We start from the raw sequence: 9,411 nt of genomic DNA, 5'->3' as shown, positions 1-9,411 counted from the left end.
ATTGGGTCGAGATTTTAGCTACTCCACCATTGTCAGACGTTCCGAGCTCGTTCACGAGGTCAGAATCAGTATAGATAAATCCGAACCTTACTTTTTCTTAATTGTCTAGTGCTTGAATTGGATTAGAAATCCATAAAATATTTATGGTAGCTCAGAAAATTATGATTCCTTTTGCATTAGCTTAGTAATATTGCTAAGGACCGCGGGGCAAAGTTTTAAAATTTTTAGAGCTCATTTGGGTAATTTTTGCAAAAGGGTCAATTATAAGGATTAAATTGTAATTTTATATATTATGATTGATGACTATTTGGATGGGCCCAGGAGGGGCTGTGTGATGTGATTGAGTTGTGGGTGTAGGGTTTGTGGATATAAAAGTGCGTTTTAAACCCTTTTGCAGGTTGGGTTAGTCCTAGATATAGGGGAGACTCTGCCGGATTTTCGGCACGACTTAGGACATCTTTGATCTTTTCTTAGTTTGTATAGAGTTAAATTTATTAAATAATTGTGATAAAAATTATCAGGTGAGCCAGGACAGCCTTCCTCCTCCGCCCAGCCGCTACAGTGACTGCGGTTAAGTTTGTGAGTAAAATATTAATTTTAATTATAATTTCGATATTATTATATGTTCAAGCATGCCCATGCATCACTTATAAATATGTATCTATGTAATTAAACTCTAAGCACGTTTTATGTTGCATTCACAACTGTTAAAGTGCCATGGATGTTGCTTGTAATAATTTGGAGCAGTGTGTGTGCGTGGCGTGCGTGTGGCATGGTATTGGATATGGACAGGACGGGTAAACACGGCTTAAGTTCTTTGCTAGGACCTGGTCCTTCGGGGTAGACACAGCTTGAGTTCTTCGCTGGGACCCCGTATTTGGTTTATTGAGCGAAAGTCCGACTTGAGATCTTCGCTGGCAGAGGTTGGATTAAGAGGGCTGTATAGGGGATTAGCTCCTGTATATGTATTGTTTGACATTATCAGATGTGTGAGTACTCCAAATTCCCTTTTTGATGTGATTTGTATGAAATTTATGACGGTGTTGCATTTAACTCAACAGGGTACATTAGCTTTAGATAGCTATAGAGATTATGGTTAAAATTGATATTTTACTCTCTGAGTCAAACGCTCACTCCTGTTCAATTATTTTTTCAGGCTACAAGAGGATTATTGTTGTGGTTAACCTGTTTTTCTTCTTCGCAGATCGTTTATTAATGTTTGTAATATTTGTATAATTCTGTTAACTCCTAGAATTTCTACATGTGTTAGAAATATTTATTTGATTTGGGTCTGTAATATAATTTGTCATGTTGGACCTGTAAACTTATTATATGCATGTATGTTGGACTAGATGAGGGAGCTGAGCTCCCATTTGACTTTATGTTATTATAAGTATGTGAAGGGTGAGCTACAGGTCGGATGAGTCAAAAACTCCCCGTTAAAATGTCTATTTTATGGTCGGACTTTGTCCGGTTGAATTCTTGAAATTGAGCCCAAATGGGCCTTAGAGTTGGCTTGAGGAATAGTTAGGCTTAGTACGGGTTTCGGGGGCTTTAGGCTGGCCCAGTTCCTAGTGCCGGTTTGGCCCATAGATTAGGTCGTGACATTATATTTTTAAATAAAATTATTATTTATAATTATACCATTTGTCAATTAATTATCAATACAAGTGTCAATATTATTAACCATTTTCTGGTCTTTAACTTTGATATATTAGATTAGATTTCAACTTAATAAATAATTTTCTTCTAATTTAATAGATAATATAATTATATTTGAAAGGACTAAACAAATTACATTCCTATTCTTATTCAAATAATAACTGAAGGGATTTATTTTATTAATTAAAAATTAAATATGATTTAATAGATTTTTTTATTTCTGTCTTATTTTTTTATTTTCTATAATATTAAAAATATATTGAATCTTATTTATAATAGTATAATAGAATCTTAAAATTAATTAAAACAATCTCATTTTTGTAATAATATTTTACTTATTGAAAGAAATAAATAAAAACTTGAAAATTATAAAAAACAGTTAATAATAATAATAATAATAATATTATTATTATTATTATTATTATTATTATTATTATTATTAAAAGATGCACGTGGATGCATTTGTTTTATTATTTTCTTAATCTTTTTTTTTTAAATTAATTACTATAATATAGATTCACTTAAAATAATAAAAAAGAAAGAAGATTATAACAATGGTAATTGAAAAAAAAAAGGAAATTACAATTTAGTACTCGGTACATTTATGCTTTTTCAATTCAAGTATTTAAGAAAATTTTGTTACAAATCAAGTATACATTACTCCACTTTAGGGATTAAGTGGCTAATGCCATTAATCATGCCGATGTAGCAATGCCAACATCAACGTCACATTTAACATCACATTTACCTCCAACTCCCTCTCTCTCTCTCTCTCTCTCTCTCTCTCTCTCTCTCTCTCTCTCTCTCTCTCTCCTCACTTTCTCTTCCTTCCACTCTCCCTTTATCTTTTTATTTTTTTTTATCTCTAGCCGAAGTGAAAGACAGAGGAGGATAATTGGATAAAAATTAAGAGAGAGAGAGAGAAAGAGATATAGAGCAAGAGAGACACATTGAGATAAAAAAGGAGAAAGAGATATAGGGAAAGAAGCAAGGGAGAGTGACTCTATCTATCTGTCTGCCTCTCTCTCTCTCTCTTTTTCTCATATATCAATCTCTTTTCCTATTTACCTTTCTCTCCAACTCTCTCCCTTTCTCTTAGGACAAAGTGACTTTATGAGAGGAGAAAGAGAAAGAGAATAGAGAAAGAGAGAGATGGAAGCAAACAGGAAAAGAGAGACATAAGAGAGAGACAAAGTGAGATATATATATATATATATATATATGTAAAATTTAATCCCCAAAGTTCTAACGACACAGTAGTATAATCCTTAACTTACAATGAAAATTTCCTCAATTCTTGAATTGAAAAAGCGCAAAAATACATGGTACTAATTCTTTCTTAAAAAATATATTAACAAAAAATAAATAATATAATATAATCTAAATTTTGAAATTTTGTATTTTGTTGACATTTTAAATATTTTATAGGAAATCAAATATTAGTCATAATGTTTAACGTTATAGCTGAAAATTTTGAAATTTTTAAAAAAGGAAAAATGTATAAATATTATTATTGATATATGTTTAATCAAATTATTTGATGTTAAATAATATGTATTAAATTTAAATTAAAACACGCAACATATAAATGTTAAAAAAATATTTAATAATTATATTTTAGAAAAATTTTAAGCCACAGAAACTTAACCCTCCTCGTTTCTAACAAGTCACTCCTTTTCAAATTTGCAAACTACACTGATTATTCAGTCCTTCTCATTAGATTTTACAATATTTTTTTACCATTTCAAGTCTCAGATTGTCTAATCGTTAATAACGCTCAACTTTTGTTACATAAAGCTTTTGATCAATAAATAACTTCGTCAGATTTAGACAAATTCTTTTAGTAGATTGATCTGTAATATTTTTTAATGTATTTTTTGTTAATCCCTAATCGATTTATGATAACACGTAAAAATTAATTTCAATGTCTTTTGAATTTTCATATATAATCAATCATGCAACGAAAGTTAAATAGATAAAGAAAATAGAAAAAAAAATTGCAAATTTATTTTAGTGAATAAAATATTACATTTTAATATGAATTTGACTAATGTGAACAATTAGATAAAATTGTAATAAATTTCACGAATTTAGTTTAAATTGCTAAAATTGAAAGGTAAAGTTATAAAATGTTAGATTTTTTATGTAATTAAAATTTATTTATAAATAAAAATAATTGTAAATTATAAGTAATTTAATGCACGTGCAAGCTTTTCAAAAGTTAGCTATCTAGGGGCAATGGTATAAATAAGTCCCTAAAATATACCCAAAAATACAATTGAACTTTTATGGAAGTTTGGGCACAATTAGGCCCTCATAGTTTTTAAATGAGACTTCTAAACCCTTATGCTATTAAAAATAGGCGATTACAACCAATTTTTGAATCACGTAAGCACATGACTCAAATAGTCGTTAATGATTGTTGAACCATTGTCACTTGGGTGGGCAATAGCTTGTCTAAGAGCTACGACTTCTTCCTTAGACAATGATATGCTTGCCGAAGAGGTTTGAGTTCGTTATTCTTGATTCATAAATTATGTATGAGATTTTCCATTTCTTAACTTCATCTGAGGAGGAACTTCTTCACTTTTTATATGAACTTGGATGGGTATTCTAGTTGAGAAAAATGTCTTCTATGTTTGGTTTCTAAATTATTTATTTCACCTATTCAAGTTTTGGCTCATTTTCTCAGTTGAAAGAGACTCTTGTATGTTGGCCAAAACAATTTTTGACATGATGATAGAAAGAAATTTGGACGTGAGAAGGCTATTCATAAGTCAACGGCGATCTTGTCTGAGATTTAGTTTGAGAGCCAAGCTACCAAAAGGAGATGTAGGAAAATGGTGGACTTGCTTATCCATTATTCCATTAATAGCAATGATGTTTTCGCTAAAGAAAAAAAAATAAATTTCCCCATCTAGTCTTATTGAAACTTGCGGTATCACATTTATACAATTGGCTGCTTGCAATTCAGGTTCTAATGATTTAATTGATGCTTTGACATATAACCTACAGAAGGTAATTATTCTTTCATCTTCTTATTTTCCTTTCTCTTTTCTTTTTGGGTGTGTTGTTTCGAGGTGGGAATTGGTTAGAAGAGGAATAAAAGCATCAGCTGAGCAAGACGATAAAAAATGAGAAAGCCAGCTAAATGGATAATAGTAGCACTCAAGATATCTATGGCAAAGGAGGGATTAAGTTTGCACACAAGGTGTTTGACGAAATGCAAAATAGAATTATGCTTTATGAAGTGGTGATTAAGGGATTGAGCTTGTTTGCTAGGTAAATATGTTTCAAATAATGCTCTTAATTTCAACTGGTGTTACTAATTGGTTCCACATTTAAATATTTTTGGCTTATTTTTTTCTAAGATTTTGTAACCTTTTCCCATGGTTTACTTGTGTCCACTTGTTTCCAAATGTATCTATGACATCTGATCGTATTGGAAGCTTTATAAGATACTAGATTTTGAATAAATCAAATATAATGCATTTCTTGAGTTCATTTGGACAAATCATGTTAAGTTTCCTCTGGCTATTAACATGCACAAACTCTTGAACATTGAATTTCCTCTATGAAATATGCTTGTTACATTTGGCATCTAAACTTCTTTTAAATAGTTCTACAGAAGATAAACCATGTTAATTTTGGATTTATTAGATCTATTTAAAAATACTGAAGAGGTCAATTGCACTCAAACTTTTTCTAAAAATTTAATTATATTTTTACTTATACTTCAAGGACTAATTTGAACCTTTGGCCATTATGAATTAATACTCTTGCTTGTTTTTAAAGATATAAGATTGAAATAATTATTTTATCAAAAAAAAAAAGAAAAAAAAGAATAATTACGAATGTGAGATGTTGATATTATCTGAGATAACTTGTTCATATTTTGCAAGGGGGGAAATCAAATTTATGAGATTTCTACATTGAAAATTAAAAAAAAATAAAGATTCAAAATCACTACACTAATTCTAATGATTTTTATTATTTTTTTGGTTAAGGATAATTTAATTAGTTTTTACTTTTAAAAAGTTTTTAAAAAATAAAAAATTTCAAATTCAAATCTTTTATTTTATTTATTTTTAAATATATATTTTTATAATAAAAAAATGATAGAATTATATCTTTTTATTATTATTATTATTATTTATTTAATTTCAAAATTGTCAATTTTTTATGGGATACTTTCACAAATTCTTGCAATTCAAATTTGCTGTCGAAGCCAGAAGAATAATGGGTAAGCAAAACAGCCAATCCTATTTTTCCTCCCAATTCTCTCCTTATCTAGTTAAATTTTCTTGTCATGGCCTCTTTCTTCTTGAGATTCTTGATACCTCTCTGAACAATCTAATGTCTCTAGATAGCTTTGCCTCCAAAGCCACCACCACCACCGCCACAACCACCACTGCCACCTCCCATAAACCCTCTAAATCCTCATTAATAGATTAGTCCTAAAAAATCCAATCAGCGATCCAATCTCTTTCCTCCATTACTACAATCCCTCCCTCTATCCTCTCCTCTCAAAACCCTGCCTTCTCTCTCCTCCATGACTCTCATGTCTATTTCCAATCTCTTTCCTCCATTACTACAATCCCTCCCTCTCTCCTCTCCTCTCAAGACCTTGCCTTCTCTCTCCTCTATGACTCTCATGTCTATTCCCAACTCTCCTCCCTCCTCCGCCACCCCGATTTTGGTGCCTGTGATAACAACCTCTGCCGGTGGTTCTACAACATGTTCCAATCCAGTAGCCCTCAACTGCAGCTCATAGTTATCCATTTTCTCCCCATTATCGCCGGCCTATTCCTCTCTCGCGTCCCTTTGCGAAAATCTTTAGCTGGGTTCGAGGCGATTTTGCTGGCTTTCTACGCCCATGAAACTACATCTCGAAATGGTTAAGCTATAATGGTAAACATACCTGATTTATCAAATTCTAGTTTATATCATGAAACCAAGGAGGCTTTCAAAAACAACTCCACTGATCTAAACCTAACGGTGATATCGCCAAGCTTGGAGCCTCACGGGATAGTGAGATCAACGAGGAGGGCAAGAATTGTTGGTGTTGCATTGGAATTGTATTTTAGCAAGATATCTTTGATGCCTGTCAGGTTTAAAATAGATTTTTGTGAGTTTTGTGAGGTGTGGCCAGGCCAAGAAGGTGATATGTATCAGGAAAACCAAGGTGGAGGTTGATGTCCCAAAATATGTCCAGGAGGGATGTAAATTGGACTAAAATAATTTTTTGGTTCTTGCTCAAAACCTTTGAAAAATTATAGCTTAGTTTAACCTAGTTTCTACTATGACATGTGCGTGATACTGCTCAAATAATTAGTTGATACAAAGTTGGCTCATAAACATTCAGTATACTAATCTAACAGGATATATTGGCACTAGTAAAAATTTCAGTAATCTGAATGAAATCACAGCACAACAAACAGAGCAGTAAACAGAATATATCAGTTGACAGCAGATATAGCAGTAAGCAAATTTCATCAAATCTCAGTAGATTCAACAGTAAACAGATTATCTCAGTTTGCAGCAGAGTTAACAATAAACTGTATCAAGTCTCAACTTAGCAGAAATAATTCAACCAGAAATAAAAATGCATAAATTTAAAGAGTAAGGGTTGAGAGAATTGAACACTAAATTTTTGTAGTGGTTTGGCCTAACTAGCCTACATCTACTCTCTCAAATATCTCACTTTGAGTCTTCACTTCACTATTCTTCTCTTTTAAAGGTAAGAGACAAAAGCCCTTTATAAATCTTCACACCAAAACTTTTACAAGTAGCTTCACACTTCTATCAAGTGTTATCCCAAACACTTTTCACAATCAAGCTTCAATAGGTGCTTGAATGATCTCTCATAAATGCTAAGAATGTGTTTAAAACTCAATCTCACTCAATACGACAAAATCTATAAAGAAGAGATGAGTAAGTATGCCAATGATGAGCAATAAAATCAATTTGAGCACTTTGAATGAAAGCTTTAATGATCTTAAAAGGTTAGGAACAGTAGAGAGACTTTCATTAAGTGCAAAATGGCCAAGGGTAAGTGTATTTATAGCTTTGGATCGTTTCTGACCGTTTGAGAACTCATTTAAACGTTATAATTTCAAATTGCAAGAAAATAGTCGTTATTTTATCATTTTTTGCGATGTTGTGCAAAGTTGAGACAGTTAGTATACCAAGAAAGCCTTTTTGCATAACTTTGAAAACTTTAAAACTTTACACCAAATTATAATAAAATACTTTTAGGCTATTGATGATTCAAAAACAAGTTTTGAAAACTTAGGATAAGAATTTGAGAGATTAAAAATAAGTATCATTGGCTTCTACTCCTCAAATATTTTCACACATATTCCTAAAAGTTTAAACTAACTTCTTAACTATGTACATTCAATTTTGATCTTCAATGCAACTTGGAAGGTAACATTTTCTTTCTTTTTTATTTTTGATCCATCTTGTGTTATCTTAGGATGTCATCCTTTCTTTAAAACACAAGTTCATTATCAACTCCATGAATCTTTTTCTTTATCCTAAGAGAAGCACAACACTTAAAATAAGGTTAGTTTGATTCTAGTTGAGCTTTGTTATCATCAAAATCTATGCTCCTTTGAGCTCATGGGGTCAACAATCTCCCCCTTTTTGATGATGACAAAACTCAATTGAATCACCAAGTAAGAATTAATAAGTGTGAGTATGTATATGAATGTATATGTGGGAATAACTCCCCCTATGTATATACCTATATCAACACATAACTCCCCCTTAATAATTCCAATGAAAAATTCATAAGCATTTTTAATCACAAGGGCTTTTAACTAAATATGACTAGAATATTAACTAAATATGTAATGCCCTCGCTTTAGGTAATCCGTATATTCTACTGATTCGATGACTAACATCCGTCTAGACAGCCAAAATGTCTGAAACTATACTCAAACTAAAGTGAGGAAACATAAATTGACTGAATAAAGACTAAGTAAAATTTAAAAAAAGTAAAAGAAGCGAAGTACAACTCAGTTGAATGAGCCGAAAGTCACAGCGATGGGTGACCCTAATGGGAAGCGACTGTGAAGACAGTTGCCAACCCCAGACCAGTGGGAAACCCTGTAAGATAAATATTGAAACTTAATTGAAGGAATTATGAAGTCTAAATGACAATAAAAATACCAAAGAAAATACAAGAAAATTTAGACAATCGGTAAAGACAATTATAACTCGATAAGTCCAACGAAGGGCATTTTGGTCATTTCACCCTCAAGGTTGAATTTTGACCTAAATGTTAATTAAAATGAGAAAGAATAAAAAAAATAAAAATAAATTAAAATTATGAAATATGCAATGGAAAAAGGGAAAAGAAAAGGAAAAGAAAGAAATGAAAATTTAATGAATTATGAGGTAAGCATGACAGAGGGGTGATATAATTAAAATTTTGAACCAATTAAATTTAGACATACAAAGATATAAGAGACAAATATAATTAAGCCATTCTTATTATCTCATTTCATCTTCTTCCTTTTCAACATGTTGGCCGAACCACTCCATTGAAAAGCTTCTTCCATTTTCCTTCTTCAAAGCTTGATTTCCCTAAGCTTTCTACCCCAAAACCCATACCTCCCTTCATAAAAAATTAACCCCATACCTTGAGGAAGCTAGTTGTAGCAATAAGAAGAGAAAGAATTGAAGTTTTGGTTGGCTTGGACTTGAGCTACAAGAGGTTAGTGCACTATTATGCTTCCCTCC

The 9,411-nt window shown here is 31.5% G+C and overlaps 1 long non-coding RNA gene across 1 annotated transcript; it reads left to right on the top strand.

The window, feature by feature from the left end:
• The first annotated feature begins 4,100 nt into the window (after positions 1-4,100).
• Positions 4,101-4,978, top strand: LOC110651348 (uncharacterized). The gene is made up of 2 exons (XR_002494166.2): positions 4,101-4,167; positions 4,355-4,978. It is a non-coding gene; the product is annotated as an uncharacterized LOC110651348 (long non-coding RNA).
• The last annotated feature ends 4,433 nt before the right edge of the window (positions 4,979-9,411 follow it).

The sequence above is a fragment of the Hevea brasiliensis genome, chromosome 1 (assembly GCF_030052815.1).
Source record: "Hevea brasiliensis isolate MT/VB/25A 57/8 chromosome 1, ASM3005281v1, whole genome shotgun sequence".
NCBI lineage: Eukaryota > Viridiplantae > Streptophyta > Magnoliopsida > Malpighiales > Euphorbiaceae > Hevea > Hevea brasiliensis.
This window is presented reverse-complemented; position numbering and strand designations above follow the sequence as displayed.